Here is a 16,710-nt window from a genome sequence, read left to right on the forward strand (position 1 = left end):
AAAGGTTCACCCAGTTATGTGTCTGTGGCATGTATGTATCCGGTGGTAATACTGGAAAACAGAGTGCTTAGGGCCACGGCCAAGACTCAAAAAGTAGCTGTGTTCAAGAATCAACATACTAAACTTGGAGAATCAATAACACTATCGGAATTCTAAGTTCCTATAGATGCCAATCATTCTGAACTTCAAGGGATAAAGTGAGATGCCAAAACTATTCAAGAGGCAAAAAGCTAATAGTCCCGCTCATCTGATTGGAGCTAAGTTTCATTGATATTTTGGAATTTATAGTATATTCTCTTCTTTTTATCCTATTTGATTTTCAGTTGCTTGGGGACAAGCAACAATTTAAGTTTGGTGTTGGGATGAGCGGATAATTTATACGCTTTTTGGCATCGTTTTTGCATAGTTTTCAGTATGATTTAGTTAGTTTTTAGTATATTTTTAATAATTTTTAAATAAAAATCACATTTCTGGACTTTACTATGAGTTTGTGTGTTTTTCTGTGTTTTCAGGTATTTTCTGGCTGAAATTGAGGGACTTGAGCAAAAATCAGATTCAGAGGTTGAAGAAGGACTGCAGATGCTGTTGGATTCTGACCTCCCTGCACTCAAAGTGTATTTTCTGGAGCAACAGGAGTCCAAATGGATTGCGTTGGAAAGTAGACATCCAGGGCTTTCCAGCAATATATAATAGTCTATACTTTGCCCGAGTTTAGATGACGAATATTGGCGTTCAACACCAGCTTTCTGCCCTATTCTAGAGTTAAACGCCAGAAACAGGTTGCAAAGCAGAGTTAAACGCCAAAAACAGGTTACAAAATGGAGTTTAACTCCAAGAAAGACCTCTACACGTGAAATCTTTAATGTTCAGCCCAAGCAGACACCAAGTGGGTCCGGAAGTGGATTTTTGCATCATTTACTCATTTCTGTAAACCCTAGTAACTAGTTTAGTATAAATAGGACTTTTTACTATTGTATTTATATCTTTAGTTTTATCTTTAGTTTTATCTTTGGATTATCTTTTGATCCTTTGATCACGTTTAAGAGGCTGGCCATTCGGCCATGCCTGGACCTTGTTCTTATGTATTTTCAACAGTAGAGTTTCTACACACCATAGATTAAGGTGTGGAGCTGTGCTGTTCCTCATGAATTAATGCAAAGTACTACTGTTTTTGTATTCAATTCAAGCCTATTTCTTCTCTAAGATATTCATTCACACACAAGAACATGATGAATGTGATGATTATGTGACGCTCACCCTTACTCACGTAAGGTTTATTACTTGGACGACCCAGTGCACTTGCTGGTTAGTTGTACAAAGTTGTGACAAAGTGTGTGAATTACATTCCGAGCACCAAGTTTTTGGCGCCGTTGTTAAGGGTCACAATTTTGTGCACCAGAGATCATGGTAGAAATGCTTTCTCATGCTAGACCAAATTGGGGTTTGGATGGATATAGTGATATATAATCCTACCAACACTTTGATTTGGGAATACATGTGGTATAATCAGTGACCATACTTCATCTCTTCCCATGAACAATTAAATCAAGGAATTGTGCAATTGTTCAAGCTTAGAGAGATTGGGTTGCCAAGGAATTGGAATCCAATCACTTAAGATTGCCAAGGAGATCAATGAATGCATTGATTGAGGAAGAGATAAAAATGAACTTGATCTGGAGAATGCAACATCTCCTAAGCCCAATGAATCCCCCATTTCTGATCTTACCCATTCTCTTTATTTTCTGCCATTTACTTTTATGCTCATCTTCCCAATTCCCCATTTAAGATTCTGCAATTTACTTTTTGCCATTTACATTCTGCCATTTACTTTGCAGCATTTACATTTGCCCTGTGGGATTTGACCTCACTCTATTGTGAGTTTTTACTTAACGACAATTCGGTATACTTGCCGAAGGGAATTTTGTTGAGAGACAAGTTTTCGTGCATCAAGTTTATGGCGCCGTTGCCGGAGATTGATTTTGTATCGACAATGATTAAGTTGGAGGATAACTAGATTGAGCATTTTTTTTCTTTTGATTTGTTTTAATTCTATTTGAGTGATTTACTTTCAGTTTTAGTTATTTTCTTTCCTTTATCCCTTACCTATTTGTTGTGTTTTTCGTCATTGTTTACAAGTCAGTTAACTAACCCCCTAACTGTTTGATATATTGCATCATTCACACTAACAGCCATTCTAACAAGAGTAACTTCCATTCATTTTCTCCTTGCTTTTTTCTTTATTGGTTGTATGACAGGTAGAAGAAGCGGGGCTTCAACTTCCTTTGATTCTGAACCTGAGAGGACCTTCCTTAGATTAAGGAGGGAAGCAAGAGGAAAGAGAGTCGTTGGTGCTGAGGAAGAGGAAAAGTATTTTAAACCAGACATGGGGGAGAATATGGAGAACCACCATGAAGAAGAGGCTCACAACCATGGCCGAGAAGGTCCAGTGAATCATGTTGGGCAAGAGAGAAGAGTTCTAGGCTCTTATATCAATCCAAACCCAGGAAACTGTGGAAGTAGCATCCAAAAGCCAACCCTACATGCCAATAACTTTGAACTAAAGCCCCAGCTCATCACCCTAGTACAAAACAACTGTGCATTCGGAGGAAGTGCCCAAGAAGAACCGAATCAACATCACACCACTTTTCTAAGGATATGTGATACTGTGAAGTCCAAAGGTGTTCATCCTGACACTTATAGACTGCTTCTGTTTCCCTTTTCACTCAAGGATAAAGCAGCTAAATGACTGGAATCTTTCCCAAAAGAGTGTCTGACAACCTGGGAAGAGGTGGTGAAAAAATTCTTGACAAGATTCTACCCTCCTCAAAGAATTAACAGGTTGAGAGCTGAGGAACAAACCTTCAGGCAATAAGAAGGTGAAACTCTCTATGAAGCATGGGAGAGGTTCAAGGACTTAACAAGAAGGTGCCTACCAGATATGTTCAATGAATGGGTGCAGTTACATATTTTCTATGAGGGTCTTTCTTATGAATCAAAGAAGGCAGTAGACCACTCATCCGGGGGATCCCTCAACAAGAAGTAGACCATTGAAGAAGCTATAGATGTCATCGAGACTTTAGCTGAGAATGATTACTTCTATGCTTCTGAAAGGGGCAACACTAGAGGAGTGATGGAGCTGAACAACATGGATGCGCTGCTGGCTCAAAACAAGATGATCACCAAGCAGCTGGCTGACCTTACCAAGAAGATGGAAAGGAACCAGGTGGCAGCAGTCACCACCTCATCAGCAGCTCACGAAGGAGTGAATGTAGAGGATGAGGGTGACAAGGAACAAGCCAACTACATTGGAAACTCACCTAGGCAGACCCTTGATCCATACTCCAAAACTTATAATCCTGGTTAGAGGAACCACCCAAACTTTGGGTGGGGAAATCAACAAGATCAAGGCCAAGATCAGAGACGTCATAACCCCAACAACAATGCAACTCACCAACATTCCACACAGAAGTCATATCAACACCCACCTAACAACACCTCTTAACATCCATACCAAAACCAAATTGGCTATTCTCACCACTCCGACCTCAACTCACCATCACCATCCAAAGATAGACTCTCAAGGATTGAGACTCTACTTGAAGGCATATGCAAGGAAATCCAAGACAACAAGGTGTTCAAGGAGGAGGTGCGAGCCAATATCAAAAACCAGGGAGACACCATCAAGAGGCTGGAATTTTAAGTGGGGTACCTCTCTGAGAAGATTCCCAAACTTACTGACAGCTTCCCAAGTGACACAGAGAAAAACCCGAGAGGTGAAGCAAAGAAAGTGAGATGGGAAGAATGCAAGATGGTCACTATAAGTGATAAGGGGACTGAGAAAGAGCTGAACAAACCCTTAGAACACTCTTGAGATATTTCAGTAGAGAAGCAATAAGAGGGTAACCAAGAAACTAAAACCACACAGAAGGAGATTCTAAACCCCTATGCACCTTTTCCCCAAAGACTCAAGGGCGGTGTAGAAAAGAGAGTATACTTAATGTTCCTCGACATGTTTGCATCTCTCCATGTAAACATACCATTCATAAATACTCTCCAATAAACGCCCTCATACATTAAGTGTATGAAGGAGCTGTGAAGAACGGAGCTCTCGCGCGATCTAGAATTTTCGCAAATAAATTCGCGTTGTAGGTATAGCTTCTAGACTGACAAGAATTTCTTTCTTACAAACGTTTTGGTTGTCACAAGTACCAAACCCAAATAAAATTGTTAACCGAGTATTTAAACCTCGGGTCATCTTCTCTAGGAATTGCAGGGAGGTATAACTTATTATTAGCTATGGAAAAGGTATAATTTTGGGTTTTAAAAGGTTTTAACAAGGAAAATAAATTACAGGAATTAATAAATTAATAAGTAATAAAACTATTGGCAAAGTACGAAAATTTGGGAGTCCTATCCTAGTTTTCCTTATTGATGGTGATGAGAATTGAGTTTTAATCCCACAATGTTAACCTTTACTAAAGCAAGGGAAAGTCAAGTGGACTAATTAGTTAGATCCTCAAGTCCTAGCCAACTCCTAAGGAAAGACTAGAGTTAGTGGAATTCAATTCAATTAGCAAAAATAACAATTATCAATTACGATGAGTTTTATAACTCAATAGTTACCAATTAATCAACCAAAGCTAAAAGGGAAAAATCTAAATTATTTATATAAATAAAGGAAAGAAATCATAATTCTAAAATACCTCAAATTATATTAAGTAGAAAATCCTAACATGAAGGATTCATAAGCCAATTTGGCAACATAAGTAATCAACAAACGAAAGCATTAAAGTATCTGAAAGAAGAAGAGAAATATAAAGTAAAAGGAAGATTGAACCTGAGAGGAAGTTGAAATCCTAAATCCTTTAAGAGGAATCCTAATCTTAAAACCTAAGAGAGAGGAGAGAACCTCTCTCTATAAAAACTACATCTATATTATGAAAAGTGAATAATGGAAGACCCCCTAATGAATGGATGCATTCCCCCACTTTATAGCCTCTAATATGAGTTTTTTGGGCCAAAAACTGGGTCAAAAACAACCCAAAAATCACCCCCAGCAATTTCTATTACGTTCAGGTTGCGGCAAGGTGACGCGGAAGTATCGTTCACGCATTTGCATGGATTGCGTTTCTGCCAGGTCACGTGTCCGCGTGATCCACATGTTCGCGTCACCTGAATTCGGGGCAGCTATAGCAAATTATATATTGTTGTGAAGCCCCGGATGTTAGCTTTCCAACGCAACTGGAACTGCGTCATTTGGACCTCTGTAGCTCAAGTTATGGTCGATTTAGTACCAAGAGGTCAGGCTGGACAACTTTAGTAGTTCCTTCAGTTTATGGTATTCCTTCCACTTTTGCATGCTTCCTTTCCATCCTCTAAGTCATTCCTGCCCTGTAATCTCTGAAATCACTTAACTCACATATCAAGGCATTGAATGGTAATAAGAGAAGATTAAACATATCAAAGTTAAGACCAAAGAAGCATGTTTTCAAAAATAGCACAAAATCAGGAAGGAAAACGTAAACTCATGCAAATCATATGAATAAGTGTATGAAAGATTGATAAAATCCACTCAATTGAGCACAAGATAAACCATAAAATAGTGGTTTATCAACCTCCCCACACTTAAACATTAGCATGTCCTCATGCTAAGCGCAAGAGAAGCTATAAAGGAGGGAAGAGGAATGGTAAAATGTATGAAATGCAATCCTATCTATATGAATGCAACTAAATGTGAAATGCTTCTACCTACTTGGTTAAAAATAAATAAGTTCTCCAAGACAAACATAAATCAAATTCCACTAATTCAAACCATACAGTAAAAATAAGTAAACTTGTAAGAAAATAGTTCATGAAAGCAGGGAATATAGAATCAAGCATTGAACCCTTACCGGTAGTGTATATCACTCTAACTCTCAAGTGTTTAGGGTCAATCACTCTACTCTTCCCTAGTCATGCTTTCTCAACCTTGTTCTTCATCTAACTAATCAACAAATATTTAGTATACCAATGCAAACATCACGAGGTCTTTTCAGGGTTGTAATCGGGCTGAGGTAAAGGTAAGGATATATATATATATAAAAGGCTAAGTGAGCTAACAAAGTGAATCCTTGATTAGTCTAAGATCTCACCTAACTTATACATACTTTATATAATTTAAAATGCTTTACCTAGCTACCCAAATTTTTTCCCACTTTTGTATTACATGCTCATGTATCAAACTTATTTTTGAATTTTGTCCCATGTGCATTGATTCTTTTTATTTTGCATTTGGGGTAGTATTTTTTTTATCCCCTTATTTAATTACTTAATAATTTTTTTTATCAATGCACATGGTAATTTAATTATTTTGATTTCACATGAGCATGCTTTCCAAATTTTCAAATAACTTATTCAATTTAATTCCCTAATTTTTCCTATCATCCCATGTTCCCATAAAATTCTCCATACTTAAATTATACACAATATCTATCTTAAGCTAACCAAGGATTCAACTTGGGATTTTTATTTTGTTTTTCCACTTAAGGCTAGTGATGTGGTAAAATATAGAATAAATAGGATTAAAAGGCTCAAAGTGGCTAACAAGGGTGACATAAAAGGGTAGGCTTATTTAGGAGAAGTGAGCTAAAACAAGTAATGGCCTCAATCATATGCAAGCATGTAAATACACTAAATAATGGACATATAGAATAGAACAAAATAAGGATTACAATCATAGAGAAGTAAACACACAAGAATAAAATATTTATAGTTAAATAGTGTAACCGTGTAATTAGGCTCAAAATCTCACGTGTTGTGTGTTCTTATTTTTTTAAACTATGTTCCAAATACAACTTCAAACAAATTTAACACAAAAATTTTAATTTAAATTAGTAAAATTTTTTCAAAAATAAGGTCTTAAAAGAAATTCATTACTTTAACCAAGCAGTAGCTAAATGCATAAAATCAAACAAACATGCAATTAAATATGCAAATACAATAATGAACAAACAAAGAAAATAAAACAATGGTGTTGGAAAGAAGAAAATAGCTAACCCATGGAGATCGGTATCGACCTCCCCACACTTAAAGATTGCACCGTCCTTGGTGCATGCTAAGATGTGCAGGTGGATGGGTTGCGAGCTATAACTTCTGGTATTCCTCTAAAGATTATGCAGATGGACTGGCTTGTCTCCCCATTAAGATGCTTTTCCTCTCCCTTCGTGGTGGCCATCTTGAAAGAAGAGGGAAAAGAAGAAAAGTAACCCAAAATAAAGATAGAAAATAAATAAAATATGGGTGTTAATGCCAGATAATAAGGGTCTCAATTACATGGTAGCTATAACATGCAAGTGAAAAAATAGTAGAAGTACATGGCAAATCAAGAGTGCAAAAATTTGCAACAATGGGGAAGAGATTGGGTAAGGAAAGATAATATAAATTCATGTCAATGCAAAAGTAATACAGGTATAAAAAATTGGCATTGATTTAAATAATATTACCTAACCAGAATAACACAAGTCACTAAGCACCCAAAATAATTCAAGAGAAGATGCAACAGTTAAATAAGAAAATTTTAACACCAAAGGAAAAATAATTAATCTAGAAAAGAAAATAAAAATATGCACAAAATTAAGATGCAATGAATAAAATATGCAAATAAATTAAGTAAAATAAAATGAAAGATAAGAAGAATGAGAAGGGAAAGAAGGGAAGAAGAAGTAAGTAAAAAAGGAGGGAGGAAAAATTAGGATTGGGGAAGAAAAGATAAGATTTTTGGCGCTGATTTGGATAAGTTGTGCGGCGCAGGCTGATGTGTGGAAAACCATCCAACACAAAACTCACCGGCAAGTGTACCAGGTCGCATCAAGTAATAATAAGTCACGTGAGTGAGGTCGATCCCACAGGGATTGAAGGATTGAGCAATTTTGGTTTAATGGTTGATTTAGTCAAGCGAACAAAAGTTGATTTGAGTGATTTGTAATTGACAGAAGCTAAATTGCATGAGTTGTAAAGGGAGAGGGATAATTGACAAGAATTTAAAGTGCAGAAGAATTAAAAGAGTTGAATCTTAAAGTGCAAGTAATATAAATTGCGAAAACTTAGATTGCAAGAAATGTAAATGACTGAAACTTAAAGTGCAAGAAATTTAAATTGGTTGAATTATAAAGGGAACTGGGAATTGGATTTGTAGAAATTAAACAAGGAAAAGTAAATTGCAACAAGCAGGGAAGTAAAAGATGAATTTATTTGCAGTAGATCTCAAACAGAAAGGTGAATTCACTTGAAAAAGCATTCAACAGAAGAATTGAAGGGAAATTTCAGATCTCAGAGGTCAAGAGACTAGAAAACTAAGTCTAGATCTTACTGCATTCCTTGATCCAATTTAGAAAGCAATTGCAAACAAAATTAAAATTAAAATAGTAAGGAAAGTAAATTCAAATTTCAATTCCTCAAATGATGCAGTGAAAGAAACAAAGAGATCTCAAGGTGAGATTGAGACAGAATTTCCTCAATTCTCAACACCTAAGACTCAAATAAGACGTTTCAAAAAAGAAAACAGAAAACCCAGAGGAGAGGAGAACTCAATGCTCCTCCCAATTCTCCAAGATCTGAATACAAGCTCTCCAAGTTACAATTTCCAATTCTAACAGAAGTGAAAAATTCAAAAGTAAAAATTGATGTCCCTCCTAAATCAAAGTATCTTCTATTTATACACTTTCTTCTAATGGTCTTGTAGCCTTGAATTTGGGCCTTGAACTTGATGGAATTGGATTGAAGATAGCCTTAGTTGATTACTCTTGGACTTGGAAAGAAATCTGTTTGTAATTTAGACTTTGGAGCCTTTAAGTTTGAGTCAAAGTTTGAGGCAAACTTTAACTCAAATGTTGGAGTGTTGAAATTATGCAGAACGGTACTTATCTGTCACTCACGTTTGAGTTCACGTTTGAGGTCAAACATGAGCTCAAACGTGCTTCCTCCAAGAACATTTTGATGCAAATGTTTGACCTCAAGTTTGAGGCAAACGTTGGCGTGAACGTTGGCCTCCCTTGGGTATTAATTATGCCAACGTTTGTCATGAAGTTTGAGGCAAACATTTGCGTGAACGTTGGCTCCTCCCTGGGTATTATTTGTGCCAACGTTTGACCTCAAGTTCGAGGCAAACGTTGGTGCAAACGTTGGCCTTCCCTGGTGTAGTATTTGTGCCAACGTTTGACCTCAAGTTTGAGGCAAGTGTTGGCGTGAACGTTGGCTCCTCCAGGGTTAGTTTTTGAGCCAACGTTTGACCTCAAGTTTGAGGCAAACGTTGGCACAAACTTGAGCTTTCCCAGGGTGGTTTTGCAGCCTTCTGCCATCACCTTTCTTCAACCTTCCTCCAAGCCTTTTGGTCACCTGTTATCAATCAACAAATGCATCAAAGCTATGCTAAAATCATGAGACTTATTATCATCCTTGACATTTAAGCAATTATAGCACAAAACCTCATAAAAATGCATCAATTTACTCATGGTTGATTGAATCCAAATACACATGAATTTCTACCCAAATGGCTTATTTGTAACTTAAAAAAGTGTATAAAACCTATAAAACAAGTAAAAAATTGCTTGAAAAATTAGGATAAGATGACTTGTCATCACAACACCAAACTTAAACCTTGCTTGTCCCCAAGCAAGAAAAGAGTTATGCTCGAAGGTTCTTTCAATTAAAGTGGATTGAAGAATAACTTTTCATATCCTGTGAGTGAAGTGATTAAGTGACAGTGGGGTGAACTCTAAATTATATGCTCATGCAAGGGCTTCAGTGCTTACTAGTCCCTACATCTTGGAAGTCTTAGGTCTTAGAACTTTCATCCAAATAATATCATGGAGATCTCTCTATAGGTAATCACCTTGAAGCAGCTTATAATTTATGTGTTTTGGGCCTTCACTCTAAGTGTCATGAATAAAAGCGGCTCTTTAGATAAACTTTCAATCAATACTCCTAAACTAGTTGGTTTTAAGGTATTAGGCGTTAAAGCACCCCTAAGGATTTACTTGCTCAAGCCTCTCTCTTTGACATAATTCGACCACAAGCACTTACTAGGATAACAACTATTTGAGTTTTTGTTTCTTCCTTCTTTTCTGCCTAGTAATTGATGCTCAGAACCTTGGGCCATGTTCTTTTTGTTTTTGTATTTTCTTTATTTTCTTTTGTTTGCTGCTTCTTGGATCATTAAATGTTTGAGAATCTCCACAATACTTCTTTGAACTCTATGTCCTGCCTATGAGCTCCCATGCAAGTTTTCATAAGCTTGCAACCTCAATGCAAAGTCATACAACTAGAACCACCACTTCCCCTAATCTTTTGCTTGCCTCAAAATTGTTTAATTCCTTAATCCTTCTTTTCAAAGAACTGTCATGTGATGCCTTTTTGAGACATTGAGTGCAAGCATGTTTTGGAGAGTATAGTGTTGTGAATAAACAAGCATCTCAGTTATTGAATTACAGAAAAACTATACTAGACAGACAGACAAACAGGGGTACAATATCACTTTCAATCATAGCAGTGTCTGATGCACAATAATCACTTAACAATACAACCTTTTGGAATTTACTTGCTTTATTCCTCATCATCTTCATTGCTAATCATTACATTCCTCTTTCATCTCCTTGGTTGATGATGCTTAATTTTTTTTCAAAAACTTGTATGATGCTCTGCAATGATATTGAAAGTTGCGTGTTCCCCAAGCACTTGAAAAATAGTTAGCATGCATGAATTATTTATGGGCTTTTGAACTTACTTTGGTGTGGGAACACCAAACTTAGTACCTTGCCAATGGTTCTCATGCATCAAATTAACGATATGTGGAATTTCTTTTTCTTTGCCAAAGGTAACAGAACTAAAAACTAGGAAACAGCAGAATAGTTAACTAGTTTATCTAAATGCTTGAAACTAGCATTATGCAGAAGGTGAGAATATGTTTTATGATGAGATTTTGGTGGAACACCAAACTTAGAATCCTTCATTCTCCCTTATATTATTTTTGTGTGCAACACCAAACTTAGCTTCTTGCAATATATATAAAGCTAATTAACCTTTTTATTAAAGAGGAGTATGAAAAGAAAATTACCTCAGGTTAGGTTACCTCCCAACAAGCGCTTCTTTATTGTCACTAGCTTGACATTCTTCATTCTTTGATCATGGAAGTTGAAAATCCTGTTGTCTTTGATTTTCTATTTCACTATGGGCTTCCTTTCCTCTGTTTCTTCTTGTGGAACTTCTCTGTGATGCTTTTCCTGGATGATTGTTTCTTTGTCCCTAGCCCTCTCACTTTCCTCTATGATTGCTTTCCATTTCCCCCACCTAGTAGCTTTTTCGTTGTCTTTTGGGTCATCTTCAGTGGCTTTGGGAATGGTATTTGCTTTCTTCTCACCCATTTCTACAATGTGTTTAGCCATTTGTTCCATTTGTCTCTCAACTTTTCTGATTGAGGCTTCTTGGTTTTTGCTTACCATTTGTTGATTTTTTATGAGTTTCTCCATCATCATCTCCAGACTAGAGATTCTTTGAGAGTCTGGATTTGGTTGTGGTTGTGTAAAATGAGATGGTTGATGAAAGTTGTTTTGGGAAAATTGTGAGGTGTGATGGGGTTGGAAGGATGTGTGTTGTGGTGGTGTGTAGTGGTTGTTGTTGGTATGGTGATGTTTTTGCTGGTTTGTGAAGTTGGGGTTGTTGTGATTGAAGTTCCTTTGTTCTTGATTTTGGTATTCCTCCATTCTCAAATTAGAATAAGGTCTCCAGCATGAGTTATGTGCATTTACTGCAGCAACTTGCAGCCAATCGATTTTTCTGGCTATCAATTCCAGTTGTTGCTGAAGTTGTTGGTATATCTGCTTGTTTTGAGCCATGATTGCACTTACACCTTCAATTTCCATCACTCTCTTGTATGGATGGTTGCACTTCTACCTCTAGCTTACAAATTTCCTAGGGTGGTTTCAACTTGGCCAGGAGTTCACTCACTAGATCTTTCCATCCGATGATGCTTCCTTGTGGGAAGGCGTCAAGCCATTGAGCAACATCGTTCATGGTGATGAGCAGATGCTTCATTTCATGGGTTGCATTGTCATATGGGGTGAGGACACTACTCCCACAATGACTGGGATTCGTTGGGTTCTCCTCCATGATCTGCACAATCACAACTAATCCAACTGAAGATTGAATATACTTATACCAAAATGTGGTTAGAGGGTTAGTTGACACAATGTGTCAAACAGTTGATAGGCTTAAAAGATTAATAGAAGAATATTGCTTCTGTCATATACTCATCAAGCAAGAACACAAGGAATGTACAGAACCAGCATCACTAGGAAAACTTCACTCTATTGCTAAAGTGAGATTTTAGTTAACTTAAGCAAAAATTCAAACAGTTAGTGGATTAGTCAAAAATCATAGAAACTAAAAAGAAAAAAAATTGCTTAATCTAGATCACTAAAATAACCAAAGATTGATGGTTTAGAAGTTATAGTAAACTCTCGTTGCAAGTATAGTTACTAAACCAAGCAATCAACCTTTCTTACAAACGTTTTGGTTGTCACAAGTAACAAACCCCTAAATAAATTGATAACCGAGTATTTAAACCTCGGGTCGTCTTCTCAAGGAATTGCAGGGAGGTGTTCTTATTATTGGTTATGAGTTTGTAAAATGGGGGGTTTTAAATGTATAAGATAAAAACCAAGAGTAGTAAATGGCAAGAAAATAAATTGTATTAAATTAAATAGATAATAAAACTCTTGGCAAGGTATGAAAACTAAAAGTCCTATCCTGGTTATCCTTATCAATTGTAATGAGAATTGGATTTTTCTCCCACTTTGTTAACCTCTAATCTCAATTAGCACTAATAAATATATCAAATGTAACATGGAACAGTTCATAAATTAAATTAGGAAAATAAATAAAAAGAACATTGAACCTGTGATGAAGAAGAAATAATCCTAAATCCTAAAACTAAATCCTAAGAGAGAGGAGAGAACCTCTCTCTCTAAAAACTACATCTACTCCTAAAATTGTGAATTGTGAGCTTATTTATGAATGGATGCATTCCCCCACTTTATAGCCTCTAATCTATGTGTTCTGGGCTGAAAACTGGGTCAAAAACAGCCCAGAAATTGCCTCCTACAATTTCTGTTACGTTCAGGTCGCGGGAAGGTGACGCGGAGGCGTCGTCCACGCGGTGGCGTGGATTGAAGTTCGCAGATGCAACGCGGGCGCGTCATTCACACGTTCGCGTCACCTAGCGTTGGAGCAGCTATAGCAAATTATATATCAAATCGAAGCCCCGGATGTTAGATTTCCAACGCAACTAAAACCACATCATTTGGACCTCTGTAGCTCAAGTTATGACCGTTTGAGTGCAGATAGGTCAGGCTGGACAGCTTTAGCAATTCCTTTTGTTTCTTGTACTCCTTCCACTTTTGCATACTTTCTTTCCATCCTCTAAACCATTCCTGCCCTGTAATCTCTGAAAACACTTAACACACATATCAAGGCATCTAATGGTGATAAGAGAGGATTAATATTAGCAATATAAAGGCCAAAGAAGCATGTTTTCAATCAAAGCACATATTTAGGAAGGCAAATGTAAAACCATGCAAATAGTATGAATAAGTGGGTAAAGAGTTGATAAAAACCACTCAATTGAGCACAAGATAAACCATGAAATAGTGGTTTATCAACCTCCCCACACTTAAACAATAGCATGTCCTCATGCTAAGCTCAAGAGAAGCTATAAAGATGAAGAGGAATGATAGAGAGTATGCAATGTAACCTATCTATATGAATGCAACTACATGCAAAAATAATTCTACCTACTTGGTTAAGAGTAAATAAGTCCTCCAAGATAAATATAAATCAGATTTTACTAATTCAAATCATACAATAAAAAAGCAAGTAATCTTGTAAGAAGATAGCTCATGAAAGCAGGGAATATAGAATCAAGCATTGAACCCTCACTGGTAGTGTATATGCACTCTAATCTCTCAAGTGTATAGGGTAATTCACTCTACTCTTCTCTAATCATGCTTTCTAAACCTTGTTCTTCATCTAACCAATCAACAAGTATTTAATGTACCAATGCAAACATCATGAGGTCTTTTCAAGGTTGTAATGGGGCCAAGGTAAGGGTGAGGGTATATATATGGCTAAATGAGCTATAAATTGAATCCTTGACTAACCTAAGCTCTCACCTATATACACACTCTATATATTTTTAAATTCATGCCTAGCTACCCATAGTCTTCACTTTTGCATTACATACTCATGTATCAATTTTTCTTTAATTTTATCACATATGCATTGATCTTTTATTAACTTAACATTGGGGTAATTTTGTCCCCTTATTTATTTATTTATATTATATATTTTTTTCTCTTTTTCTTTTTCTCTTTTTTTTAGAGAGACATAAAAACTAGAATAACATATCAATGCATATGGAATTTTTAATTTTCTGTTTTACATGAGTAGGTACCCAAATTTTCAAAAATTCAAAATTAGAAACATGATACATTCCCTTATTAACCCAAGTTTCCACAGTTTCCCCACACTTAATTGTTGCACAATCCCTATCTTAAGCTAACCAATGATTCAATTGGGATATTTAATTATTTTTCTGCTTAAGGCTAGTGATGTGGTAAAATACAGAACAAATGGGGATTAAAAGGCTCAAAGTGGCTGACAAGGGTGATTTAAAGGGTAGGCTTATTTGGGATAAGTGAGCTAAAATCAAACAATGGCCTCAATCATATGCAAGCATGTAAATACACTAAATAATGGATATATAGATTGGAACAAAATATAGATTACAATCATAGAGAAGGAAACACACAGGAATAAAATATTTATGGTTAAATAATGTAACCATATAAATAAGCTCAAATCTCACAGGTTGTGTGTTCTTTAGCTCAAAAATCATGTTCCAAATACAACTTCAAACAAATTTAACACAAAAATTTTGATTTAAATTAATGAAATACTATAAAATTTCTTCAAAAAGAAAATATTACTTCAATCAAGTAGTAACTAAATGCATAAAATCAAACAAATATGTAATCAAATATGCAGATGCAACAATAAACAAATAAAGAAAATAAGAGTATGGTATTGAAAAGAAGGTAACTAACCCCTGGAAGTCGGTATCAACCTCCCCACACTTAAAGATTGCGCCGTCTTCGGTGCATGCTAAGATGTACAGGTGGATGGGGGTTGTGGTTCCTCAGCTGGGGCTCTTTTTATTCCTTTCCTTGCCGGTGGTTTGGGAGTAGCTTTCTCTTTACCCTTCTTGCTGGCCATCCTGAAAAGGGAAAAAAGAAAGCAACTTTTAAAGCTAAGGGTTAGAGCAAGGAAGAGAGCGGGAAAGGTGGTAATCAATGCACAATAAAAGATGAATGATGTCAACACATGGTCATGACTATATGTGAAAAATCATCAATGGAAATATAGCAAGCGCATGTAATGACAATTGAATGCAAGATGTTTATTGGCATGCTGGCAAAGGCATGAGTAGCATAGATCAAGCATTCAATGTCCAAGTTAGATTACCAAGTCTTTCAAACTAACAACATGTTTGTAATAACAATTATATTTAAGTAATAAAATATAAAAAGGGTTTTGTGAAAAGTAAGCATTTAGAGTAGTAGATAGAAAGAAATCGAAAAAATAGTGCACAATGCCATACGGGCTTTTTCACAAACACATAGCAAGCATGGTAAATAAGCTATTGAAAGTATTAAATTGAACATGCAAGCAACCCTTTAAAAAGTAATTGTCAAACAATTTCATAATAACTCACAAGAAAATAATTACCCAATTAAATTTTTTTTAACACCAATATAAACATAACAAATTTAGAAAGAAAATAAAAATATGCACAAAATAAAAAAAAATGCAATGAATGAAAATATGCAAATAAATTAAATAAAATAGAATGTAAGTGAAAAAAGGATGAGAAGTTAAAAAGTAAAAAGAAAGTAAGAAAGGAGAGAGAAAGAAGAGAAGATAGACGAAATTAGGAGTAGAGAAGAAAAGATATGATAGTTGGCACTAATCTGGATAAGTTGTGGGACGCAGGCGACGCAGTCGCGTGGGTGACGCGGTCGCGTGGTGCGCGATAAGGTTAGGTGACGCGGACGCGTGGGGCACGCGATCGCGTGACTCGATTTGTGCTAGTGGCGCGAGTGTAGCCTCGCGGTCGCACAACTCTCTGTTCAAAACTTAGTATTGCCAAAATCCAGGGTGACGCGGTCACGTGGTCGACGCGATCGTGTGAGTGGTCATCATGGGGATATGACGCGGACGCGTGAGCCATGCGTCCGCGTGGTAGGGTTTTTGCGTTTAGCCCCAATCCATCACCACTCTAGCACAACTTTCGGTCAAGCACCCTTTTCACGTCGATATTCAGGTCATGCGGCCACGTGAGTGACGCGGTCGCGTGAGAGGCCAATGTTCCCACCTGACGCGGATGCGTCAGCGATGCTACCGTGTCGCGTGAGTGCTTTTTTTTTATGCAGTATACAGAGTGCAAAATGATATGGATGTTATGAGTAATTCCAGGTTCAATGAAATAAAATAAAATAAAACTCGAAAACAAATAAAACTAAATAAAAATGAAAAAGGAACGATCATACCGTGGTGGGTTGTCTCCCACCTAGCACTTTTAGTCAAAGTCCTTAAGTTGGACATTTGGTGAGCTCCCTGTTA

This window comes from Arachis ipaensis, chromosome B10, assembly GCF_000816755.2.
Source record: "Arachis ipaensis cultivar K30076 chromosome B10, Araip1.1, whole genome shotgun sequence".
Classification (NCBI taxonomy): domain Eukaryota; kingdom Viridiplantae; phylum Streptophyta; class Magnoliopsida; order Fabales; family Fabaceae; genus Arachis; species Arachis ipaensis.